The sequence below is a fragment of the Callorhinus ursinus genome, unplaced genomic scaffold (genome assembly GCF_003265705.2).
Source record: "Callorhinus ursinus isolate GAN/ISIS: 27379988/994484 unplaced genomic scaffold, GSC_fseal_2.0 scaffold13, whole genome shotgun sequence".
NCBI lineage: Eukaryota > Metazoa > Chordata > Mammalia > Carnivora > Otariidae > Callorhinus > Callorhinus ursinus.
Genome location: NW_027397075.1, coordinates 50,826,873 through 50,844,045, shown reverse-complemented (window position 1 = coordinate 50,844,045; position 17,173 = coordinate 50,826,873). Strand labels below are relative to the sequence as shown.

Below are 17,173 nucleotides of genomic sequence, written 5' to 3'. Positions count from 1 at the left end.
AGGTATGTAAGGATACCATAATGGAAATATACAAACTTTCCCCAGAGCTATAAATAAAATAAAAGCCTTGTCATGCTTTTCCTATCTGACCTGTCTTGGGTATCTATGGGGCTGTGATCAAATTTCCATACTTAGGGAGAACATAAATTCCACAAATGCCTTTTCTACACACACACAGACTCTCCATACCCATTGTCAACCACAGAAAATGCCATATTAATTTGATTCAGGAGCACCTTTCATGATAGCATCTTTCCCAAACCCATCTCCTCTTTTCTCCCTTTGATGTATCAGCCTCTAGGGACTTAGGAGGAAGCAGACCTCTCTGCAGGCTCAAGGGCCCCTTTTCCATTCCTCCCCCTCCTTCCCACTTAACACCTTCCTTCCCTTCTCCAAGTGACAATTTCAGCTCCCTTCCCCCTGTGAGAAGTACGCCTATTTGTCCTTATGTGGAGAAGAGCCTGCTCTGTGGCAGATGTTCAAGGAAGTCCGCCCCATCTCTCCACACCACCTTCTCCTACCACACCCTGATAACTGTACTGTGGAAGCATCTGTGTCAGTCTCTGCAGAGTCTCTCTAGCTCTGGGTTCGTCTCTTGACAGGGGTGTTGACTAATGAGAAACTGGACTTTGTGGTAGTGACCGGAAGTGAAAATCAGGGGAGACCAGGGTGGGATGTGGTGGCTAAGGAGAGCGACATGGGGGGAGGGGGATCTGAACTGCATTTTGGAAATGGGGGGGATTTTGGTTAGCTGTAGAAGGGGAGGAGGGGGTGCTTGATGGAAATTTTGATAGTGCTTGGGCCACTGATGGTACAATATTGGATGTCAGTAAAGAGTGGAAATGTATTTCCCTGCCAAGTTCTTGGCTCAAATACCTTGAGTTTTAAGGGTATCTTAAATAGGTTTCTTTCTCCTGTTTCTCATTCCCTACGGGGCTAGTCATATCGCCAATATCAGGCAATAAAGACATTTCTTTCAGTAAAGAAAACTTTTCCCGAATTCTAGGGCTTTCTGAAAAGGCCGCTGGTGATCAGACCCCTCCTCTCTCTTTTCACCTCCCCAGGCTTTTGTCACCACTCTCTCTCCAGGTTGGTGGATTCTTGTGACAAAAGAGCGAAAGGGAGCTGCTTAGGAGTTGTATACTGTGTATCTTCATCACCATCTGGGCAGGGGAAAGGTGAAAGGCTGACTCAACTCATGGGACACCAATGGGGAAGGGCACGTGGCTGGTATGGTTTTAGGAAGGAGTGAAGCTAAATCAAGCACCTCATTTCCAAGGTGCCACCAATCAAAGTCGGCTCTCAGCAAGTCTGTGGTAAATTTTTAAAGGAATATTTTAATGATGAAATGACCATCTTTGAAATTATTTAGCAAGTGGTTGAGTAAAATTCCCTCGTGAAAAATGTTTGGCCTCAAGTTCTTGAAAATGCCTCCTCCTCTTTGTTCCCAAACGGACAGAAGCACAAACAGTCTCTAATCACAGGGAACACAGCCCTCTTTCCCAGCCTGTAATTATGGTGGGGGTCTGGAGAGACGCTAGTTAAGGACTCTGTCAACTTGTCCATTAAAAGAGCCGGAGATATGTGGGAGTTGTCTGTGTTTTCTTTCATTTTTCTTGTTTGTTTTTTTGTTTGTTTTTTCTTTTTTCTTTCTTTCCCCTTGAAAGACTTCAGATCACAACCATTTCCAGAGAGGCTGAAACTTTGGCATAGATTGTCAGCGGGGGAGCAAATCATTACCAACAACTTTACAACACTTAGGAACAAAATGGATAAGCTTTGATTTGGAGGGAACCAAACTGACTCTGTGACCTTACTGTTTTCAAGTTTCCTGCTGATTTGGAGACTGGGTTCATGCTTGCTGTAGAGTTGCCAGGGAAAACAGAGGCGCCCGGCCTCTTGCTTTGAGCGGACAGAAAAACACACTCCAAGCTTTCATGCTTCTCTATGGAGCTAATTTATCCTCCACTCTCTTTCTTCACCTTGCTCCTGTTTCTCTTACTGATTACCAACAGTCCTCAACAGGGGGCAATGCCAGGTTTTCAACTGAACTGTTCCTCAATGCTAGAAAAATGGCAATCTGAATGCCAAGGATTATTATTCAAAAGCTATTCTCCTTCTGTTCCTTTCAATGAGAACTGTTTCTATTCTAGACCCAAATGGGAGAACTCAGGCACTTGAAGAAGAAAAGGAAGGAAAAACAGGGTGATCGTGAAACAGGCTAATCTGTGGTCATTCCCAGCCACGTGTTACCCAATCAGGAACCAAAATCCAATGGTGAAGGTAAAACTCTAAAATTATTTTAACAAGTAAAAAATTAGCTAACTCATTATGAACGGGATGGAGAGCCAGCTGGGATCTTGTGGCTTACGTGATGCTTGACTTTTTTCCTTCTTAAAAACTTCAAGTCACTCCATGTCATCTGAGTGGAGTAGAAGCTCCTCATCCTAGTGGGATTCAGGACAACATAAGGCATGGCCCCGTCCTGCCTTGGCAGATTAATTTCCTCCTGCTCCCCTAGCTGTACCCTGCCTGCCAGCTAGACTCCTTTCCTCATACTTCTTAGCGAGAATCGAAGCTTACATACAAGCACAACTGGCAAAGAGACAGCAAGTGATTTCAATTCATAGTAGTCTCAAGTGACTGATATAATTTGCTGTTGTTGTTAAAAACATGTTTCGATGGGGACCGTCGCTCTGGATAACTAAAAAAGGAAAGGGAAACGGTCCTAAAGAAGGTGCAGATCTGTGGGTAACTGATGAATAAACCAGATCACTCGCAATTTAGCCTTGGGCCAAGTTGGAATTAGAGCTTCCTTAAATCGGGAGAAACTTCAAATTTACCCTGCCCATTTTCCACATCCAGGCAGGTTCTGAATTCTCTAGGCAGGGCTGGACTGGATGCTACCCGAGGCTGCATCCTACGAGCTACTCTGCTGAAGGTACTTCTGACAATCTACTTCCTGCTTTATTCATTTACTAGAGAGCTTTGATCTATATTTAAATGAAAATGCCTCAATTGTTTCTTTGTGAAAATTTTAAAAAGCAGTATTTTTCCAGAAAGAGGTGAACAAAGAGAAACTCGAAACTTAGACACCCAAGGGGAGAAAAGAAACAAAACCTCATTTTGCCTTGAGCCCCTCCCCACCCCACCCACCCCCACAATAATCTGATATCCCCATTTACCACAACTTGGCTGTTTGTCTGTCTTGTAGCCCTCATTGGCTATGCTTCCATCCTTCTGTCAAGTCCCCACTCCCAATTCAATTTCAAACTGAACTCCCTCCCACTTTCCTTACTCTTGCCCAGAGGAGATGGAGAACAGCTGGTCACCATCTTTCGTATGATAACCCTTCGTATGGTGTAATTTTATTTCCTTAAATTAATGACAGCGTGTTGGGTGTCTTCCATCCCAGACACATTTTAATAGATGTTTTTAACATACGGAGGGCCGAGGGAGAGAAAACAATGCCTCTGTCGTGTTTGGGCACATCCTAGATTTGAACATGGCTAAGTCTGAACAAAGCTGGTGTCTTCCGATTGGAGACAAGATTGAGAGGAATTTGCCCCCCCCCCCCAGAGCCCCTGTGAGCAGTCAGGATGGCGTAACCCTGGGCGATGTGCCTTTGGATGAGGTAGGATGGATTGTGTAACTCCAAAACCTAGGTAATCATTTGAGATCAATTATTTACCAACTTGATAATATTATTGCCATGATAGAGGAGCCCTGTAGTGAGAAAAAAAATCATTCTCCATTTCCTACTCGACAGCATTTTCTTCTCGCAAGGCAGGAAAAATTAGCATTTGGGTGGGTTTGAGCTCCTCAAAGAGCCCTGCTCACAGCTGCGGCAGTATTGGGGAGTGGGGTGGTATACTTAGGGGAATGCATGTGTCTCAAGGATTTTTTCAATGGTTCCCCAAGCTTGAAATCTTGGAATTCTGCTGCCCCTTCATCTCACTACATACATTTATCAAAGTCTTTGAACCTATCTGCTGTGGACTGACTGAATGTTTGTGTCCCCCACAGGCTGTTTGGGGGTACGGCTAGAAGATGTCTATGGGTGTCTATGAACTAGGATCTAGGTTCTCACCAGATCCCAACCACGCTGGCCCCCTGACCTTGGATGTCCAGCTTCCAGAATGGTGAGAAAGAAATTTCTGTTGTTTATAAGCTACCTAGTCTATAGTTCCTGGTGAGACCGGCCGGGATAGACTAGCACTGCACCTTTCCAGAATTACCCATTTCTTCCCATTCCCACAGCTACAACCTTTCACCAGGTTTTCATCATTTTGCTTCTGGACGTTTAGTAGCTTCATTCAGGTCTCCCATTCTCTGAGATATTTTTCTTTGGTTTTCGTTTTCCCTCTTTTTCTCTTTCTCTCTTCTTCCTTTCTCTTTTTTCTTGCCCTCTGTCTCTTTTGCTTCTTTGTTTTTGCTTAAAGCAGATTCTGGTCGTATCATTTTCTGGCCAAAGTGTGGGCTGCAGGGTTTGTATCGCGGGCCCTCCAGTGACTAGCTGAGTGATCTTGGGCAAATTATTGAATCTCTCTTTGCCTCTATTTTCTCATCTGTATGATGAAGAGGTTGAAGATGGACCCTCGACGGAAACTTAGAGCTCTAATTTTCTGAAAATAGCTTCCCTTATATAATGTCTACTTCCTGCAGCCTTTCCATTCTTTATGACCAGATTCAAATTTCCTTTCCTTAAGACTTTTCTAATGGGTCAGTTCATGAATCCTCTCCCTTCTTTGAAATGCGACCTCATTTTTTAGCGTATGTCTTCCTAACTTTTTCCACTTTCTGTTTATATTATGTTCTATCTTCTTGTGGGGGAGACTCGATACCTTACCCACTGTGTGTTTATTGCTCCTTTCCATGCCTGGTCCCATGTCCTACTTGTAGTTGGCACTCAAAATATGATTGTTGATCTTTTTATGGATGGCAGATAATGAGTTTGGAGTTTGGACCCCAGCAAAGGGAGGCAGAACTCATCGAGGGTGGGTTCGGGTGTGGGCCAGAGGCTAAGTACAGGGCCGGAGGGGGTGAGACCGTGAGATTAGTGGGTGGGAAGGGGGCTTCAAAGAGGGGCTCCATCTGTACCAGCCTCGTAGCTAGCACATGATATGTGCCCAAAACATGTTGTGTGAGTGAATGAGGAGAGCAGAGATGCACAATGCCTAACATTTGTAATTCATTTGTCATTGTGCATTTCCAAACACTCTCCAGTTTTGCTGTCATACTTGATCCTAAAATATCAAATTGGAACATGAAATAGGGCATATATTATCATCCCTACTTATAGATTTGGAAGTTGCATATCTCAGAAACTTGAACTAGGTACTGCATAGGACCCATGTGCTGGATGCTGAGGATCAAAAGAGGCCCTCTGTGAGCTCAGAGTCTTGAGAAGAAGGGAGACAGAAAGGCAGACAAGAAGGGGCCATTACCTCAGAGCATCACATGGCAATCAATACCTGTTATAATGGGCATGTACCAGGAGGGGAGAGTTCATGGACTGGGAAGGATTCTAGAATGGGTATGCTTAAGCTAAATCTTAAAAGATGAGTAGAAGCAAGAGCAAGAACTCAGGAATCCCCCACTTCCAGCCTAGTACTCTTTCTTTTCGGGTAGAGGAGTGCCCAAACCCAAAATTATTTTCGAATTACCGCCCCCTCTTCCCCCAGCTGCAAAAACCAGTAGGTCTCTTCTTTGTGTTAGGCAAAAAGGTCAGGGCCATAGGCTGAAATATATAAATGCAGGTAACTTTTTCGCCAACAACTCAGGGCAAAAGTGGGGAGACGGAAAGGTGCCTGGGAGGCCGCCCTGCTGTGCAGCGCTGGCCGCCTTGGATGGGGCTGCTTTTGGAGACAGCCGTTCATCAGAGGCCGGGCTCCAGCTGGTGCATTTCTGTGCGCGGGTCTGGAGGGCTGCGGTCCGAGCTGGGAGACAAAGGGATGAATGGTCTGACGTCTGGAAAGGTGGGAAAAGGGAGGCGGGCCGAGGAGGGGCTGGGCGGCGGGGTGACCGACTAATTGCTTTGTTCGGTGGCGAGGCTTTTCAACAGCAACAACAGCTCCTTGAAGGCCCCTTGCTTAAGTGTTTTCACATCATTAGCTCCTGTCATTAATGCCATCAGCTGCTTCCACCCGCTCATTGCTAGTCAGGGGCCAGGACAAGTCACAGACTGGCTCTTGTTTGCAGCTCTCTCTCTCTGCCTTCATCCCCAGCCAGGCCCTGCTCCTCTAAGCTCTCTTTTTCTGGCCATCGGCACCCAACCTGTTCCTGTATTTCATGGGGCCATCTGTTAGGGGGCTTGCTGACGGCTGTCCCTTGCCATTCGGGCTTGGCCAATTCCATGGAGGGAGGAGCTAGATCTGTGGCTCCCTGCATCGGCCCCATGGCCCTCTCCCCGGGGTGACTCCCAACCTGCCCTGTGCCCCGGCTTCGCGTCTCAGTCAACTTGCGTCCCCGCTGTGCCCTGGCCTCAGGAGGATGCAGGAGGGGCCTGCTGCTCTGGGTTCCTGGGAAGAATGCCTCTTTCCCTCTTCAGTCTGAGTATGCCTGGGCTGTATCAGGACCGCCACTGATCACACTGAGAGTCATTCATTGGGAGCTGATACGTGCCAGACAGTGTGCTGGTAGCTGTAGATCTATATTTACTCCTCTTACAACCCTGGACAGAGTGTTACCTCCGTTTTACAGAGGAGAAAACTCTCTCCGGAGGCTAAGAAACGTAATTCAGATCACATTAGCATGACCCCAGTTTTTATGACTTCAAAGTTGCGTTCGGAGGTCACTTTGTGTGACCAATTACTTTATTCCTTAACTGGCCCTGTGAAAGGGTCATAGGATGGCAAACTTTGGAATCAAACAGAAGAACTCCCACTTTTGGCACTTAAGAGGTGAATGACATTTGACAAATCACTTAACCTCTTTGGCTTTCAGTTTTCTTGTCTATCCAATGGAGATTGAAAGCTACCTCATTACCACTGTTGAGAGGATCAAATGAGATAATGTATGAAAGTGTCTGTAGAGAGTCTTCAAAAAATGGTAGCATTATGTAGACTGTAATTGCTAATAAGGATCACAATTGGGAAAAACCACTGGGCTTGGAGGTAGTTGTTTTACTTGAATTATTTTACTTGAATTGCTACCTGCGCAATTCATGTTTATTTTTTTGTACTTGTGTATCAGTTAGAATAAAGTGGGTTATCTTGTGGTTACAAAGGGGCCCTAAATCTTACCGACTTACAACAACAAAGGTTTATTTCTCCCTCTATGCTATGTGCCCACATCTTGGGTTGACTGGGGCTCTGATCCATGGTCATCTTTACTCCAGAACTCTGAAAAAGCATTTCCTTGCAAGGGTAGCTTTGGTGGTAGCTTTCCCTCTGCCAGAGGGAAGAAGACACAGTGGACCTCTGAAAGCCTCTGCTTGAAAGTGATACCTGTCATTTCTGCTCACATTTCGCTGGCCCAAGGAAGTCCCATGGTCACTGTAGAGCTCAACAGTGCAGGTGTGCACCATCCTCTCTCTGAGAGGGAAACTGAACGGAGCTGAACCCAGAAATTAGCGGAGTAAGACGACCTGCCCCAAATGGGGCTGTAATTGGTTTGAATAGTCTCAAAACTTACTGATTTTGGTCTTGTCTCATGTCTGCTCAGATTTGCCAGGAATGTTTAGGTTTCTTATTGTCAGCTTTGATGAGCTAATATATTGCCTAAAATAACAAAATACAATTCGACCTAGTAAAAACATTCTCATTGCTGAAATTCCTGGGGGAAAATAACGGTGTTTACATATCAAAAAGTTTCCAGCCTCAACTCTTTTTTTTTTCCCTATTAGAATAATTGTTTTTGTAATTCAATTTTTGATAATGTGGTACTTTTTAGGAATGTAACCATTGTTTTATAGTGGAAAATTCTGCATTTTTTTTATTATTCAGGAATTTGAACTGGAATAGCTTTTGGTTGCCCTATGTTGCAGGAAAAGAGAAGTTGAGAAGCATCAGAAGGTTGTCCCAATAAATGTCATTTTCCCCATCACACATCCCTCTGCCTCCCTTCTCTGAGGTATCATTTATCCTGGTTCTACTTTGCTTAGAGTATTTGTTTGTTTCTTTACTTATCAGAGTTTGCTGCTAGATTGTCAGTTTCTGGAGGGTAACAACTGTTTCTCATCTGTGTCTCTTCTGGCTCCCGGTTCTGCTTTACATAAGGTTTCTTGAATTGCCCTGGGCGGAGTCAAGAATTACCCTCAAACGTAATACAAAAGAAGAGGCTATTTCCCTCTGCTCCTCAGGTAAAAAGCTGTAAGAATGTTTTCTCCTCCATAGAAAATAAAGTAGGGTCTTGCTAGCTATTCCTAAGGGTTAATTGGCCTCAATTTGCTCTTCCAAAGCCCAGTGCCAACTATGCAAGCTGGATGCTAATAGGTTTTCCTTTTATTCTCACTCCATCAAATATTTGCTCGTGCAGCCCACATTAGGGATGGTCTGTGCTCTGTGGGGTGGGTGGCAGTTGGCAGGGCGAGAGTGAGAAGGAGGGAGGCTCGAGAGTCACAGGCAATTGCAAAACAAGGAAAGAATTGTATACCTTGCTATTTGGAAGGAAAAAAAAGATAAGATACCTGAAGCCCTGATAGAGGCTGCTATATTAAATTGAGAGGAAAAATGTCTTTGTCTGATTTTTCTGGCTGAGCCCTGGGGTCAGCAGAACAGAGCACGATGCTGGCTGGTAGCTGATTTAACAGTCAACTTTTGCCTAAACACAAGAGCCAGAGACAAAGGCTAGGGGAGTACTACACAGAATGATTGTTACCTCTCTCGGAACAGCAGGGTTTGAATAAGGAGAATTCTAGTTACTCAGATGATAATGAGTTTGGTACAGCTCATTTAAGAGTCACATCCACTGCCTTGTTTACCAGAGCAAGGCTTGGAATTCAGCACAGAATTCTAAGGACTAGGTGAGCACACACTGGTCTTCCGGAGGCCCCACCTGGGAGCTCGCTCCCTTCTGCTGCTTGGGCTTCCTGGGCGCTCAACGAATTCTGGGCCCCCCACGAATGTGGCCAGACTGCTATGCCCCGTTTGCCAGATACCATGATTCTCCTGGCCCCAGCCTTCATGATGCTTCCCACTGTCGTGAAATCATACACACTCTTTATATTTCTGGGTGTCTGGGCTGGATGAAGTAGACAGGCACTGCCGTTAAGCTTTCACATAATCTAAAATTATTCTGGCAGCAAGAGACAGACAGGAGTGAAGAGAGGGGCACAGAAAGGAGGAGTTGGTTTGGCATCTTCTACCTTCCATTCACACAGTGTTTTGTAATTTCACAAAGCCCTTGTACGTTCATTTTATCATGATGGGATGGCAGCAAATAACTGCACTGCAATCCAGACACCTGAACTCCAGCCCTACTCCTGACTTTTTTAACTCATTTATTAAATATATTTTGAGTGCCCTCTACACTCTGCAAAGCTCTGGGGGATACAAAAATGAAAAAGCCATCATCCTTGCTTTTGAAAGATTCACCATTTAGTAGAGAGGCATGTAAACACATAAAAAAAAGTGATAAAAATACGATGTGATAATGCATGTCAAAGGCATAGTACATGGCTTTGGATATGGACTCAATAAATGTAAACTCCTATTGACATTATTGCTTTATCATTCTGAAGTCCTAACAGAGGTGTGTTCAGTGTGCTACAGGATCACTAAGGAGAGTTTGTACCTGGGGTGTTAAGTGGGGTCACAGAGGAGAGCTTCAGGGGAGAAATTGCTTTTGACCAGAATCCGAAAAGAAGGATAGGAGATCCGTACCTGAGCAAGCTTGGGACGGGAAGCTGCGTGGGGGTGGATGATGGTGGAAGACGGTCCCTACGGCAGGAACCATCTGCCCAGTGCAGGAATGCACGGGAGAGGGGTGTGTGCCTGTGTGTGTGTGTGTGTGTGTGTGTGTGTGTGTGTGGCAGGCGGCGGGGGGGTGGCTTGGCTGGAGTGTAGCAAGGAGGTTGAGTGACAAGAAGTAAACGAAGGGCCTAGTACACTGGTTGAGGAATTTCGATCTTATCTTCTAGGTTATAGGAATGAAAAGCATTTCGTATATTTCAACCAGATTTTTTTCATTTCAGAAAGCTAACTCTGTGTCTGGTTAATCGTATGTCAACGCCTAACGGACAAACATCTGGAGACCTCAGTTTTCTCATGTGCAATGGGCATAATGACTGGTGACCCTCTCACCAGGTAAACATATTGCATGCATCAAAATGACAAATAGGGTAAAGGTCTCCTTTTTCATGGGGTTACCTTGGACAGGGCCCTTGCTTATATTACCCACCTCTTCCTTTCTTCACGGCATGGCTGTTTCCTGGCTCCTTTGAACTTCTGCAAGCTATCAGCCTCTTCTTCCAAGCTCTGCTCATTAAGTCTCCTCTCAGAAGAAGCCTTGTGCATTTGCTTTCTATTGCTGTGTCAGAAATTACCACAAACTTAGGGGCTTTAAAACACCCAGTCTCTTAAGGCCAAGAGTCCAGGCACGGCTTAGATGGGCTCTCTGTTCAGAGTCTCACAGGACTGAAACCAAGGTGTCATCCAGGTCTCATTCTTTTATGGAGCTCACGGTCCTCAAGCTCACGAGGCTGTTGGCATAACTCAGTTCCTTGCAGTTGTAGGAGGGAGCTCCCTACTTTCTTGCTGGCCAGCAGCCAGCAGCCTCTCAGCTACTAAAGGCTGTCTTCCATTTTCTGCCATGTGGTCCTCTCTCCAACGTAGGAGTTTGCTTCTTCAAGGCAGACAGGAGAGCATCTGCTGCAGCTTGGGATCTCTCTGACTTCTGTCTCCAGTCTCTTAAACCTTTTTGAAAAGGTTCACCTGATTAGGTCAGGCCCACCCACACTCAAGGAGCAGGGATTGTACAGGGCATGCACACCAGGGGATGGGGATGTTGGGGGTGACCTTAGGAGTCTGCCTACACCCCCTCCTTGACTACCCTACACAAAAGTTCTTGACTTCCTTGAAATTCCTAAAGTTCCCGTGTGGTCTGTTACCATCCACTTCATGTAAACACTCAATGGTACTCTGCTTCATATTACACTTGAGCTGTTGCAGGCTAGTCTCTTCAACTTCCAGAGCCAGGAGGATGCAGGTATGTATTTTTTGGTAACTATTTGTAACCCCACTTATTGCTGTGGAGAAGCTTAAAAGGTGCTGGTATTTTTTTTTTATTTACTTTGTCATCTTGTCTTGAACGTTGCTGTACGTATGTTCTTTATTGCCATGCTAATAATATACTGAGCAATGACCTTGCAATGCAGAACTGCTCAAAGGCCTCAGGAGAACCCACTGGAATGCATTGCCACATGATATCTTTGTGGAGGCAGTCAGTGAAATTCCGGAGATTGGAAATACTGAATTTTTGGAGCCTTGAGGTTACTGGAGAAACAGCCTTATTTGTGAACAGAAATAAATTCTCTGCTTCAAAAAAAAAAAAAATGCATTCACTTTCAGCTAGTGTCTAGCAGAAGCTTAACTAAGCTCTGATAGGTGATCCTGCTCTACACACAGTTCCTGTTTTTCCCTTTGGAGATTGAGTTTTAAAGGGGAGCGACTTGGTAAGCCCCAAATCAACCTCCAAACATTTTCTCTCTCGGGATTCACCTTCCTAAGGAGGTGGGGTATGTTCGGAAAACAAATGTCTAGCAAATGCCGTTTGAGGCAATCCATGTCCCCCCAACTAACTGAGCCTGACAGGTCCTAAGCGATGATAAAGCACACAAACCACCTTCCACACAGTAAGTAGAGCTTAGAGCTTCTCCTTTGTTCACACTACCTCTGGCTATTTGCACAGTAAGAGCTCTCAATAACTTTTGATGTTGAGTTTGGAAAAAAAGGAAAAAAGTTCTGTCCCTGTTTATTTTTTTCACATTTGTTATCATGGTAGATTGTCAAGATGGGGCCATTAAATATATGGGGGGTGCATGGCCTTGTCCTGGTCAGATCCAGACTCAACCCACCCACATTGTATATACAGACTGGTGTTTGAAGTTGGAAACTGGCTGTGTCTCCACTGGGCAGACAGATGTGTGGTGTATAGAGAGACAGTGTATACAATAACCGGCATTTCAACGTACACACTGAGCAATATACACTAGACATGGTTGTTGCGGGGAGTAGGGTGGCAGAAGGAGGCTGAGGGCCTCCAACCGTTCAGAGCCCTAATGACTGGGCTTGCTTGGTGGATAGAAATCCATCAACAATTCCTCCCTGACTTAATAGTTTTATTATCTCCCCAGGGCCACTTAGAAGAATCTAGACCATGTGGGATGGTTTGTCACCCGTTCCCAGCTGGTCCTAGGCATACTGTTTGTGTAGTTCAGAGCCGCAGACTCGGTGGCAGCCAGGCGTGGGCTGGCACGTGCTGAGTAAGCTCGATGGTGGGCTGGTCGGCTGTGGAGAGGGGAGGATGGAACCTAATGGAGACTTCGTTAGAATTTATAAGAAATTGGAAACGAAAGCAATCCTAGGGACTGTCTCACCAAATCTCTCCTTTTACAAATGACAATACAATGGAGATTCAGATAAGCTAAAAATGCCTGATGTAGGGTCCAACCATCAAATGGTAGCTGAGAATAGACTGGCAGCCGTGGTCCCTGATTCCTAGCTCCTACTAACATTCTTCCGTGATCACTCCGCACTCACACAGAAAAGATGCTAGGCCCTTCACTCTCACTCAGGCCTTACACGCTCCCTGAGCCACTGCCCGGTGTGGGCCTATGTGCTCAGCAGGCGGAAAGGAACTAACAGAGCAACATACAAAAGACTTTTCTTGCTGCACTTGGAGAAGCAATTTTCATGGGACAAAGGAACTTTCTCCTACTGCCTCGTGTCTCCGGAAGTTCTGCCCCGTGCTCCATGCCTTAGCTTCAGACCTAGGTAGTTACTAAGATGCAGTTGTCCCCAGAAAGAGTGTCACCTTCATACTCATTTACCTTCAGGATGCGTGATTGCACCGGATTCTCTTCTGATAGACGAGGGGAAGGCAGGGAGTGCCTGAGCGTTGGAGAGAGTGGGGAGGCCCCGGAAAGAAGGTTGGGATAACGATAGAGCTGGAGGACAAATTTCATCGAGTTCTAGTCTTTCCAGGGTCTCAGCCTGGTAGTGGAAGCTGTACTATGTACTATGTACTATGTACTACGTACTGTTCTCTGGGGGTGGGGGAGGGAAGGAAGGAGAATGGCCATCACAGAATGCACGCATGGCCCATTTGTCCACCCCTTCCATCCGGCCTGGTTTTGTGACAGTGCTTGGGCCACTAGAATGTGGCAGAAGTGATGTTGTGCTAGTTTTGAGCTCAAGCCAGGAGAGGCCCCGCATGCTTCTTCCTTCTCTCTTGGGGTGCCTGTAACCACTGTCGGGTGGACAAATGAAGGCTAGCTTTCTGGAAGTTCAGAGACCATGTGGAGCAGAGAAGAGCTGTGCCACCTGCAACTTCTTAGACCATTTGACCGACTGCTAACTATGATGGGCTGAATCATGTGTCCTCGGAAATGTATTGTGCGAAGCCCTGACCCCCAGAATCTCAGAATGTAGCTAAATCAGCAGGTAGGTCTTTAAAGAGGTTATTAAACTACATTGAAATCGTTAGATTGGGCCTGAATCCAGTATGACTGGGGTCCTTATTCGAAGAGGAAATTTGGACACAGACGTGTGTGTACGGAAGGAAAACCATGTGAAGACCCGGGGAGAAGATAACCATCTACAAGCCAAGGAGGGGGACAGGGGGACCTCAGGACAAACCTCAACCTTGCTGACATCTTGATAGCAGACTGCAAGCCTCCAGAATTGTGAGAAAATACCTTTCTCTTGTTGAAGGCACCCAGACTTAGTAGTTTAAGGCAAACTAACAGGCTAGCCTAGCAGTTCATCATAGATGCCTGTACCAGTCTCTCTAACATGAGCCAAACCTGGCTCAGGGTAGCTCGGGGTAGCAGAACCACTGAACGGATCCCAGCCCAATTTACCCACCCACAGAACTATGACATAAACACGTGATGGTTCTTTTAAGTCTCTGGGTTTCAGAGTTGTTTTTTCACCCAGCAGAGTAGATAACTGATATAAAGTTTAAGAGGCATCAGACATCCTGCTGCAAATGCATGCATGTTGTGTTGGCCCACAAAGCTCATTGCATTCTTCCATTGGTCCCTGTGTGGGATATGGGTATGGAAGCCTTTATCTGAACGGAGTTTACTCAGGGGCACCTGGGTGGCTCAGTCAGTTAAGCATCTGCCTTTGGCTCAGGTCATGATCTTGGGGCCCTGGAATCGAGTTCTGCATCAGGCTCCCTGCTCAGCGGGGAGTCTACTTCTCCCTCTCCCTCTGCTCCTCCCCCTGGCTCATGCTCTCTCTCTCTCCTAAATAAATAAATAAATAAATATATAAATAATCTAAAAAAAAAAACACAACAAAACAAAACAGGGTTTACTCAGTATTGACTTACCCCATCTATTTTCTCATCCCAAACACCAACACCATCAGTAAGAAGAGCTGAGTTATCACAGCTACTCTACTGTTCTTTACCCTTTCTAGGATCTGCCCACTGTCACCTGGTATAATGAGCTTACTGGGGGGTCAGACAACTTATCTGAGTTGTGCCAGAGTGACCATCAGGGGCTGTGATCCAGGACTGCCTTGGGAGGAGCGGCGTGATGTCATGGCAGGAAGGAAAGGTCATGCGCATTGATATACCTTGTGCTTCCGGATTACATTTTGGGTCTGAAACTTAGGTGTCTTTTGAGCAGGTCTTCAAACTGATGTGTCCTCATGTATGCAATATAGATAATAACATGTACTTGTAGGGTTGGTGTTACCTATGGTGGAGTACACAATTGCAAATATCCTAGATTTCTGTACATGGTAGCCTGTCAGTAGATGTCAGTTTTCTTTTTTTCTCATTCTATCACCATTGAGAGGCTCAGATTCATTCACTCATTAATGCTGGTTTAGTTGCTAACAACTGCCAGACACCATTTTAGTCTCTAAGAAGACAGCAGTGAACCAGACAGACAATGATAATGTCCCTGCTCTTATGGAGACTCCATTGTATTTGGGGTTTGAAGGGGTTAAAAGTTCTCTCTTTCTCTCTTAGCTATCTATCTATCTATCTATCTATCTATCTATCTATCTATCATCTATCATCTATCTATCATCTATTTATCATCTATTATCTATCTATCTATCTATCTATCTATCTATCTATCTATCTATCATCATCTATTGGTCAATTTTGGAGGGCTCACAGGAGAGTGAGAGCTCTGCTCCCATTCCACTATCTTTAATAAGAATAGCTTCTTGTGGGGCGCCGGGGTGGCTCAGTCGTTAAGCGTCTGCCTTCGGCTCAGGTCGTGATCCCAGGGTCCTGGGATCGAGCCCCGCACTGGGCTCCCTGCTCAGCAGGAAGCCTGCTTCTCCCTCTCCCGCTCCCCCTGCTTGTGTTCTCACTCTTGTTGTCTCTTTCTCTCTGTCAAATAAATAAATAAAATCTTAAAAAAAAAAGAATAGCTTCTTGTCTGTTTTAGAAATTGGGCTTCTGAGTAAGGTTTGGTTTGAAGAAAAGGTTATCTAGTTGAAAAAGAGAGAGAGAGAGAGAGAGAGAGAGAGTTTTGAAAACCACTCCACTGTCTCATTTGCCATCAGGGAATTCTATGTTTTTCCTTACATAGATGATTTTCCAAGTTAACTCAAGCTTACTACTTTAACTTGAAAATGTTACAAAAATATATAGCATATAAAAAGAAAATTTAAAAAGTATATGCACACTTCTCCTTTTAGAGTATGTTGAACATAATGCATACTTTTCCTGATGGTTCCAAATTCTCAGCCCCTCTGAAGCATTTGACAACACTGACATCCCACTCTTTGAAACTTTCCTAGGCGTTCATAACACTGTATCCTTCAGTCTTCTTCCTACTTTTTGCACCATTTTTTTCTCAGTTTCCTTAACTTACTCTTGTTCTCCCTTTTACTCCTTAAATGTCACTGAATTTCTTCTTTTGTTTTCTTCATTCCCTAACAAAATGATTCTATTCCCCTGGTCTCAACAGTCTTCTCCTTGCAGATGGCAGACGACTTCTCATTTCACACCTTTGAGTCCATTCTCTACAGAGGAAAACACATTTCAGCTTCTATGGGGCAGACATGGCTACCCAGAGGTCCTGGAGACCTCACAAATACAAGTCCAAATCCTGATTCCTATGATTCTTAAAAGCAGCTTCTATTCTTACCTTCTGAGCCATGGTGTGATGTTATCAGTCTGTTAGTCACTTAGTTTTGAACATGAAACTTCCATCAACTAAATCTGCTCCTTTGTCCCTAACCTCCATGAGTTTTATCTGTTGATTGAGTTCCACAATAAATACAATTATTTTATCTATTTCTTTCCCTAAAACAGAGCTCTAATTGCATTAGTGGCCTATTGGAAAATCTCTATGGCTTCCCAGTGCATAAAAAATAAATTCCAAATTTCTGTGTATATCTTCTTCCTTGACCTGGCTCCAACTTGCCTTTCTACTTTACTCTCTACATGTCTCTGGCTTTGAATCTGTCTTATACTTAAAATTGTTTGTGTTTATTTTTTATCTTTATTCTCACTTTTGTCCATTTATCTACCTTTTACCTCTCTCTGAAGGTACAATTTAGGTTTTTTTTTTTTAGAAAAGTGTAAGTATCAAACAGTTGTTGCCCTAGAAGCCAGAGACTGGGAGAAAGTATTCATACTACATATATTTGGCAAAGAACTTGTTTGTATCCAGAAGACCTTATACAATTCAATAATTTAAAAAATGACTAAAAAATGTCATTCACAAAAGAATATATACAAATGGTCAATAAGTATGTAAACACATGCTCGACATCATTAAAACTGCAACACAGTGCACACTGTGTCTTGACTAGAACCGCTAAAATAAAAACTAACAACCCCAAGTGTTGACGAGCCTGGGGAATAACTTGAACCCCAAGACATTTGCTAGTGGAAATGTAAAATTTTACCATAACTTTGGAAAATAGTTGGGGAATTTCTCATTAAGTTACATATACACTTAATATATGACCCAATAATTTGGGTCATATAGTTGAGTAAATTTATTTATTATATTTATTTATATATATTTATT

The 17,173-nt window shown here is 44.5% G+C and overlaps 1 long non-coding RNA gene across 1 annotated transcript in view; it reads left to right on the top strand.

Annotated features, from left to right (window-relative positions):
- Positions 1-4,030: 4,030 nt before the first annotated feature.
- The window catches only part of LOC141373963 (uncharacterized), a 29,186-nt gene continuing 16,043 nt past the window's right edge, over positions 4,031-17,173 (top strand). Inside the window, exons 1-2 of the long non-coding RNA XR_012380418.1 lie at positions 4,031-4,142; positions 10,136-10,247. This is a non-coding gene — a long non-coding RNA (uncharacterized lncRNA). The remainder of the gene's footprint in view (positions 4,143-10,135; positions 10,248-17,173) is intronic.